Genomic DNA, 9,541 nt, shown 5'->3' with positions numbered 1-9,541 from the left:
TCCCTTGTGCTGGTCTATCCCCTCATCCAAACTGCAATCTCTCTTGTCTGGTTGCTGACCTCTCCCCCTTTCCCAAACATGGACTTCCATTCTTTCTCTGGAGAGATCATTGTGGAATGCAACGGAGGCTCCATCAGCATGTTTTATGCTGCCCTGGCTTACATGGGCTTCCTGGCTCTTCTCAGCTTCCTGGTGGCTTTCCTGGCCCAGAAGCTGCCCCACAGCTTCAACGAGGCCAAGTTCATCACCTTCAGCATGCTGGTCTTCTGCAGAGTGTGGGTCTCCTTCGTGCCCACCTATGTGGCTACCAAGGGGAAGTATGCCATGGCAGTGGAGGTCTTCTCCATCTTGGCCTCTGGGGCTGGTCTGCTGGGATGCATCTTTCTCCCCAAATGCTACATCATTGTCTTGTGACCTACTCTCAATAGCAGAGGCCATCTTGTAAGGAAAATGTAATCCAGAACATTTAATGATTTGATGAAATTGTGTTCATCATATTTTACCTGAATAAATCAACACTTTGAATTTATTTTTTCAGCAATGGAGTTAACAGTGAAATTCCCCAGAGGGATGGCTACTTCTTAAGGATAATCTTGTTTACTCTCATTTTACTGTCACCCTGTGAGCATGCTCTGGTGATAACCGGAGTAAGGGAGCAGTGTATAATACACAAAAACATATGGTCAATTTTCAAATGTCGTTTCCTGTGTTTTCCCTAAGCGTGATCACAACAAGAAGAAGCCACAGAAATGGCTATGGGGATTTGGTGGTGAGGTTATCCAAAAAAAAAAAAAAAAAAAAAGCATTTGGACAAATTTTACAGGTTTTTTCTGGGAATTGCTTATTTGTGGTCACCACAAGAATACCCTCAGAAATTAGTGCAATTTGGGGATGAAATTAAGGTTAGAAACAGGAAATAGTTCCAAAGGAAGTAGTACCTTCCTGTGGGCGAGAGTTTGCCAGCACATCACCCTGGACTCTGGTTGTATTTTCTGTGGGTTTAGCAATTTCATGAACCAAAAAGGTCTCTGAGGAAGCCCCTGAATTTCTAAAAGAATAAAAATTTCTACTCAGAAATGGGGGAATAAATACCAAACCAGAAAACTGCACAAATGACTTCAAATGCAAAGCGTGTTGGAAACCAACCTAAGCACTTTCTTCCAGTAGGGAACATTTGGTGGCAAAGCAAGGACACTTCACGCTTTCTCTAATTCTCCCACGGCCCCTTGAACATTCACTCAGTCCTTGGTTGCCCACACAATGACACTGGGGCTCAGCATGAAGTCCTTTCCTGGAGAAGCCTTTGCAGCTGACCATCACAGGAGATGAAGTCTCGTTGAGGAAGAAGACTCAGTAGACACTCTCATAGCTGCCTGGCCTTTCCCTGCCTTGGGTCAGAGAGACCTCCTCTCCAGCACTGTTGTTAAACCAGATGTCTCTCAGGCAGCCAGCGACCTGCAATGCAAGACACACCAAGGAATCAGTCTGTCCGCTCAAGAATAGGAAGCGACTGGTGATTGGAAACATACACTGAGAGAAGGGAAGAACAGAGATGCCTTTTTCTGCAGTGCTTTGAATTACATGGAGAGCTTAAGGATGTGGCCTGGATGGGAAGCAGAACCTGCATGGGGCGGCAACAGTGGCTCAGTATTTTCATTTGCACTGCCCCCTTGGCTTGGCCAGGGGTGGTTTGGCCAGTAATTTCTTCCACAGTGAAGAAGGCTTCACTTGGTCAGTGATGACCAGGAAGGCATTTCACAAGCCAGGCTCAGCCCCTCAACAGCCTCTTCTTGGAGAACTGCGCTATCTGTTCTGCCTTTCCTTATTGCCAGAGAAGCAAATAAGAGGAGGGAAGAAATCTGCCAGAGCTGGATATTCGGAAGCCTCTCCTCAGCATCCACCTTCCCACATTTGGATGCAGAGGTGGACATGGCATTTCATCCATGTGCCACAGCATAGACAAGTGTTGTGCACACTGTAGGTGTGACGGGTCATCCTGATTCCAAACACCATGACTGGCAGTTCTTTTATCTTCTCCCCTGTACAGTTTCTTTCCTGATATTCAGATGTTTGTCCTGATTTCAGAATAATCTGCTTACTTGGGGGATCCAGTAGGGGCCCCAGGAGGGAGCCATCTCTCTTGAGGATCTGGCACTCAGGCCTCCGAGGACAGAAAGCACCATCCCCTTCACACCACAGTCATAGATGGGGACCACATGCCCGCCTGAGGAGAGCAGGGACCAACCGGCTTGGAAGGTTCTCCTTGTGTTCCCATTGTTGTCATAGATACTGATGTCCAGTGTGAGGTTGAGTAAGAGTCCTGCATCCTCATTGAGCTCATGGATGGCAAATGCCAAGGCCAGGAAATAATGCTAATTCTTCGGCATGGCAACCTGCTATAATGACAGAGATATTGTTGCATGTGAATGTGTCCCAACACAATCCTTCAACCCTTGACAGGACTGAAAGAGGGTTGGATCAATGCTGCCTGCTCAGGATGAACAGCAGGGGTTCACAGTGGAAGGGGCTCTCCCTGCTGTCTGGACCTCCACATTGGCAGTGTCACTGCGCTTTTGGAAACGGTGGGTTCAATCTGCTAGTGATGGAGAGGCCCTTGCACAGTGAATGCGCTGGCTTCCAAGGCAACGGAAATGCTGTGTGAGGCTGTTGATTCCAAGCTGGGAAGCTGCCATCGTCAGCATGAGCAGGAATGTAGTCATGAAGGAAGAGCACAATGAGATCCCCTGGCTGATGATAGTCTCCTTGGGGGGGGGAAGGCCTGGTCGGGGAGCATGTGGTCCTCAGGAGCCTGTGGGCAGACTGAAGCAGGAGCCAAATTAGCACTAGCAGCCAAACCAGCAGCAGCCTCCAGAGGTCTTCTCCTCAGTTAAATTTTGCACTGCCTTTGAAGTGCATCCGTCTGCAGAGCTCCAAGCCAGAAGGACAGGGGGACATGAGGGTTCCTGCGTGGGGGGCAGAATGGCTCGTGCTTCTTCCAGACCCACATCGGAGCATTCAAGGGTACGTCCATCTCCAGCACGTTTTATCCTGGATGCCTTTGGTCTTCACTTGGTGGGTGGAAGCCCCAGGAGGCCAGCAGGCTGTGCTTCTTCCTGGGAAGGAGAACAATGACATGTCCATGTGGCCGAGATGGCTTTGCATTACAGAAGGAGAACAAGTGTGTTGATGCGTTGCTTTGCTTGTCCTGGGGCAGAGAGCTCCAAGGCCTTTGGCTTTAGTTCTTCGGGCCTGGCCTTGAGCCTGTGTGAAGCTGGGTCCCACTGACTCCAACTCTGGCCTAGGATGCATGTCGTCCCAGGTTAGACTTGCAGAACAACAAGCAAGGCTGTTTCCAGAGAAGGCCAGGCCTTTTCCATGGCCCCACTCCTTTCCCGTCACCTGCTTCCCCCGCCTTGGTGCAGTTTTTCCTCCATGCTGCAAGGCTGGGAAAGCCCTCCTATGGGTTCCATCCCGGCACTCAGTTATTTTGGGCTACAATAGGCGGGTATTGTTTGGACTTTCTCGCCACCCCATTTCCCTTCTGAGCACACCAACCACCAGGGTGTGGCTCCTGAGAAAGTTTCTGCTATTCAGTTAACTCTTGGGCTCAAGGAATGTTTCCACCATTGCCCTGGGCCTTTAAGCTCTTTTTAGTGACCCTCCAAAGGATCAAATGCAGCACCAACAGACGGGTCTTCTGTCTGTAGACAGCAAGGCTTACTCAGGGCCAGGGGACAGATTGGGCTGAACTCAGCCAAAAAGTGTGGAACACCTGTGAGAAAAACGGATGTGCTTCGCTGCCTGATCTGGCTCTGGTTCGCATTGCTGTCCTTGCATTGCTCAAGCACCCGCCTCTGACTTGGAGGCAATGTGTTACGCGCATATTTGCACGGAGCATCTGCACTAAGGCCACCTTGAACTGACCGCATGTTCTGCTCCGATACTTTCATCAGCGACTGATCTTTGCAACTATTTCATGCCTCAGATGCATTTTGCATTATGAAAAGCAAAATGTGGATAAAGCTCGGGAGCGTGTTTAACTATCAGGCATTTGACAACATTCAAGAAGGACAGTTTTTGCAGTCTACTTTTGTGTGGGCAACAAGTGAATCTGGGGTCTGACAGTCACCCCAGTAAGCTGGGAGTGGGGTGCTCTGCAAGAAGCCACCCCAAGGCTCCTCCCAGACATGAAGAGCCTGATTAATTCATCTGTGTGTGTGTGTGTGACTTATCTGCCACCCCATTAACTATAGGCGCTCAGGGAGGCTCACACCGCATAACAACATTAACAACATACAAAAACATCACTGGTGCTGAAGAGGCTGAAGTGGACAAGTTCTGTGCAGGCCTACAAAATCTTCTAGAATTAACATGTAAAAATGATGTCCATATCATGCTGGGGTTTTGGAATACTAAAGTAGGAAACCAAGACATGCCAAGGGAAGAATGATATAAATTGGAAATATAGGGCATTCAAAAGAAAAACATCCACATTTCTAAACCTCTTCAGAATAATTCTAGATGCTGTGTGAGAACTGAAAATGGCACCACTGATTTTCACAACATATATTTTGAGAAAGGGCTACATGTGATCCCCAGTTTTATATTTTGATAATTCTGGATTACCCCATGAGAAACCAAACAATGAAGCACTCAGAGTTCAGCACCCCACAGAAGAGCGAGGCCATGTGGCCGACCGGGGTTTGCTGATAGCTTTGGTCTATGTGCAAATGCTATGTAGCAGCAGGGAGACGCGACATTGGCCCCTGCAGCCAGAAGTGGATGAGGAATGAATGAAGACAAGGCCAAGGGGATGCTGGTTGGCCGCGTCCCAGAGAGCGCCCTGGTCACCGCTGGTTGCAGAGCTCCAAAATCTGTGCAGGAGTCTTGTTACCAGGGTGGTATAATGGATGCAGATGTGGGAAAGAACCAGGTGCGAAGGCTGGATAGGCAACGCAAGTGCTGTAGCCCGACATATGTGCTTGTTTGCAGCAGGTCCCCCATAGACATTAAAAGGACAGGCAGATTATTTAGTGAGATGCTGTGTTGAATGCAAGTGAGACCTGGAAACCTGCAAGAAAAATTACCCAGAAGAGAACCTTCTTTCGGCTTTGTTGCCTTAGAGAGATATTACACATTGCATGTTGGGAGAATGTTGTAAATGAGGACGTATTAAGAGGATGATGTATCAGAAGAATCTCTGCTGGATGACACAATCCTTGGTGTGTGTGCTAAACATTGTTTTTAGAAGGGTTCCCTTCCTTAAAAAAAATCCCCCCAACCCCTCACTGAGCGTGCTGAAAGGGGCTTTTGATTTGAATCAATCCTCCCTCCATACGGATCTTCTCCATGAGGCAACATAAGCTCTGAACACTCAGAGTTTCCCCTCCGGATCCAGCCCCTGCCGTGCCTCTTTGGCACCAACCCTCCCTATTTCAGGCACACCAAGATTCCTTTCGGGTGCCAGCCCAAGTCCGCCTCCACCTGTGACTGGAGCAGAGCGGATCTGACTCCCAAAGATGTGCTGAGGGTTGCACAGGCTCAGATGCTCTCTGTGCGCACTACCATGTTCATAAGAAGGTGATACCTGGCTGACAGAGGATCCCCCTGAGTCAGGCTGGCCTAAACAAACAAGGGGTGGATTGCAGGGGTTTTCTTGTATCACTGGCTGCTCATAGCAAGCAAGGCAAGGGGCTTCAGATCCCACCACCCACACCGTCCTTTCGGATCGGCTCTGTCAGCCGGGCCTGGAGATGCACCACTGTGGTGCTTCCCTTCCTGCCCGGCTGGACACTGGTCCATCCCAGAGGGAGCCTGAGGTGGATTTGTGCCCTGCCTCCTGGTGCTCAAGCCATGGAGAAACAGGGGTCTCCTTTTTACCCTCCAGCCTCTTTTTTTTCATGGATGTGTTACCGGTGGATGAAGGAGTTACATGTCCATTTTCAGTTGGTGGAGATGAATCACCGCGAGAGAGGAGAAAGACCTGCTGGCTCAGACCAGGGCAACCCCCAGCCAACCATGCTCTGCACTCAATCAGCTGTGGAGCATAATACGGTGTGGGGCAGCACTGCCTCTCGCTAACACAACATTCATTCCTGCTGCCCAGGTCTCTGTGGCCTCCATGGCTATCACTCAGTGTTTCATTGCGACCTGAACCCAGATAAAAGCCCACTTTTAACAGAGCTGAGGAGGAGATGCCCAATCTGCCGACACTGCAAAGCAGTGCAGCCAGAATAGTCCGCATGCGGGCAAATATAAGAGACAGGATGCTGGAAGGAAGGCCAGTCTCAGCCAAGGTGGTTGGATGGTGGCCCATACCTGCCCCAACTCTAGCCTGACCGGTTCCCCTCCAGAAACACAATTCCCCCAACCCCTCACTGAGCTTGTTGGAAGAGCTTTTGTTTTGAATCAGTCCTCCCTCCATACAAATCATCTCCGTGAGGAAACTTAAGCTATGAACTCTAAGAGGTTCGCCCTCCAGGTCCAGCAACTGCCGTGCCTCATTTGCACAAACCCTCCATTTTTCAGGCACACCAAGGTTCCTTTCGGGTGCGAGCCCAAGCCCGCCTCCACCTGTGGCTGGAAGCAGAGAGGATCTGACTCCCAGGGATGCTTTATGCCTTGCACATGTTCAGTTGCTCTGTGTGCGCACTAGCACGTTCATAAGAAGGTCATACCTTCCTGCCAGAGCATCCCCCTGAGTCAGTCTGGCCAAGCAACGGATGGACCGCAGGTTTTTCCTCGCAGACCCAGCTTCTGCTAGCAAGCAAGGCAACCCCCTTTCTTTTCATTTTTTCCCCTTTTCGAAACGTTAAGCAGCTGCATCCCTCTCCCAACTTCTTTCACTCTCTCTCCCTCGAGCACAAAATGTCCACTCACACCACTCAAGCTTCTCAAAATCTCACGCACCATGCAACATCCCAGAAGCATCCTTGGCCAATCCACCAACTCACGCAATCTCTTCCACATGGCAAACACCCAGCACAAACAAACCAAAAACTGCCAGCGCACATACAGAGAACTTTCTAGATTTCTAGCCATGAACACAGGAGTGGAGTTGATGATGAGCGAAGGAATAGGGATATTTTAGCAGATAAGGTGTTCTTGATTAAGGAGATTATCAAAAACTGCTGAGCGGAGTGGCCATAATAGCACATTAATTATGGGTGATTACAAAGGTTTGATATGGCAACAAGGGAGGCACGTGAATCATGACGGGCCTTGCATGGGAGCTTGATTTTCTGAACACTGCGTCTTCTCTGCCTGGCCAGGGGAACCTCCAACAGCAGTCTCTGGAGGGGGCAGGAAGACACCAGACCCGTGTCCAAAGCCGGTCTCAATTCCCTGTGCTCCCCCGGCCCACACACACACACACACACACTGCCCCTGGGACTGTATCATGACTTGTGCCAGGGTTTACACTGTTGGCTCAATGGGGGTAATTTGATGACAGGCTGAATACTTTGCTTCAAGTAATGGGGTTTTGTGTTGCCTCATTTTCTCACTGCATCAAAGGGGGCATTCCCCATGTGCCTGGAGAATCATGATGCACCTCTCCATTTTGGGTATTGCAGAGAAGCCCCTGAGAGCTCGAAGCTCTCTCTAGAGAGCTGAGGCTGGGATGGGGGACTCCTCCATCCAGCCCTACAGACTGATCAGCCCTGAGAGCCACGTGTTCCTGACTGGCCACATGCACATAGCTGTGGCTGCTAAGCTGCCCTTCCCATCCCTTCCCCTCTTTGACCCTCATTCATCCTTTCAGCCAGGATGCTCACGAACCCCCCAGCTGTATTTTTATGCCTTTAATACATGGCTCTTTTCCCCCAGCTTGGGTGTCTGGTGTGCTGAATCCCGAGACTGTTCCTGGATAGAGGGAAATGTGAAGCTTCACCTGTGATGCTTCCAGGTAGTCATGGAACAGAGATACCTGGCCTGCTTTTTGTAATGCTGAACAAGCAAAGAATGAAATTCCCCCAAGCTGAAGGGCTGAACTGTGGTGGGGAAGACCAGAAGGAGACTGGAGTGTCTTCTGGGAGGCAGGGGGCCTGGTGGGGTGAGTGCCAAGCGGGAGGCCCAGGAGGGCCAGTTCCATTCCCTCCCCATCTTCAAAGCTCCTGGCAGATGCTTGGCCCATCACTCCCTCTGAGCTCACCTCCCTCACGGGATAAATGGAAAGGAGGAAACCTGTAAGCAACTTTTGGTCTTTGGAAGAGGAGAAAAGGCAGAGAATACCTGGGGCATAAAGACAAAATTCAGTGCCCAATATTCGCCCCCTTTCTGCCCCCTCTTCATGCTCCATGTTCTCCCCCTGGGTTCAAATTTTGGCTGCTGCCATCCTTCAAATGTGCACTGTGAAAGGGAGGGGGACCACCAAGTACATGCACGCCTGACCTACAAAATATGAGGGGATTCTGGAAATGTTGCACTGAGCTCCGTGGGCCAGTTGCTTCCCACATGGCCCAGGAATCATCGGGCAGGGGCTAAAGCAGCCGTCCCCAGCAGGGTGGCTGCATTCACAGAAGGTGTCCAAGCTGGATTCTAGGCCAAGGTTGTTCATATAGAAGGAGTCTAGCAGGACTTCTTCACCAAAAGCAGCTTCCTCCACCCTCCTGCCTTGTCCCTGCTGTCTCTGAGTGAAGCCAGAGCTCACAGTCCTCGGGACAGACTTCAACTCTTCCCCATGTGGAGAAAGACATTCCTTGCTTTGCATCTTTTCCTTCCTGCTCTCAAAACCAGTCTGGGGGCCTCCCCGCGGCTCTGGTAGGAGTCCTCTGCCCTTCTGCTCTTGCAACCAAGCCTCTTTGTGAGCACATGCTGGGGAGATAGCCCAGTGCAGGCTCCAAAAGGAAAGGATCCACATTTCCAGAAGGATCACCTACAAGGAACCCTCCCATCCCCAAGATCACACCCTGGAAAAGGAGCTGGAGGGATTTCCAAGCGGCATTGGTGGTTCCTTGTCAAGTTCCAGGAAAACATGATTTGTCTGCCAAGCTTCAAAATATAAACTGGAAATTTCGAGGACTGAGAACAGAAGCTATTTATGGAAAAAAAAACAAGACGAAACACAAAACTGAGCAAAGGCGGTTAACCAGGGAAGATGTTTGCATGATTCTTCCCTGGGTATAAAACGGAGCTTTTCTTCAACCCATGGAATGAAAAGTACAAAGGATTATTTTAGTTCAAATTGTTTCAATCTGACACTGTCCATATGCCCAGAATCGATCACTGGCTTATTCAGAAAAGTTGGAATTTTGCGTTCCTGATGAACAAAACAAACAGATTTTATTCTTTGCTTTTCATCATGAGATGCTCCTTGGTATTCAGGTCAGGCCTCCATAGAATGATGAAGCACTTGGGCAGGAAGATGCATCCCAGCAGCCCAGCGCTGGAGGCCAAGATGGAGAAGACCTGGACGGCCACCATGTACTTGCCCCTGGTGCTCAGGTAGGTGGGCACGAAGGACACCCAGACACTGCAGAAGACCAGCATGCTGAAGGTGATCAGCTTGGCCTCATTGAAGGCCCCGGGCAGCTTCCTGGCT

This window comes from Varanus komodoensis, unplaced genomic scaffold (genome assembly GCF_004798865.1).
Source record: "Varanus komodoensis strain SLA01 unplaced genomic scaffold, ASM479886v1 scaffold168, whole genome shotgun sequence".
Classification (NCBI taxonomy): domain Eukaryota; kingdom Metazoa; phylum Chordata; class Lepidosauria; order Squamata; family Varanidae; genus Varanus; species Varanus komodoensis.
The sequence above is the reverse complement of the archived record's forward strand: the minus strand, read 5'-3'. Positions refer to the sequence as shown.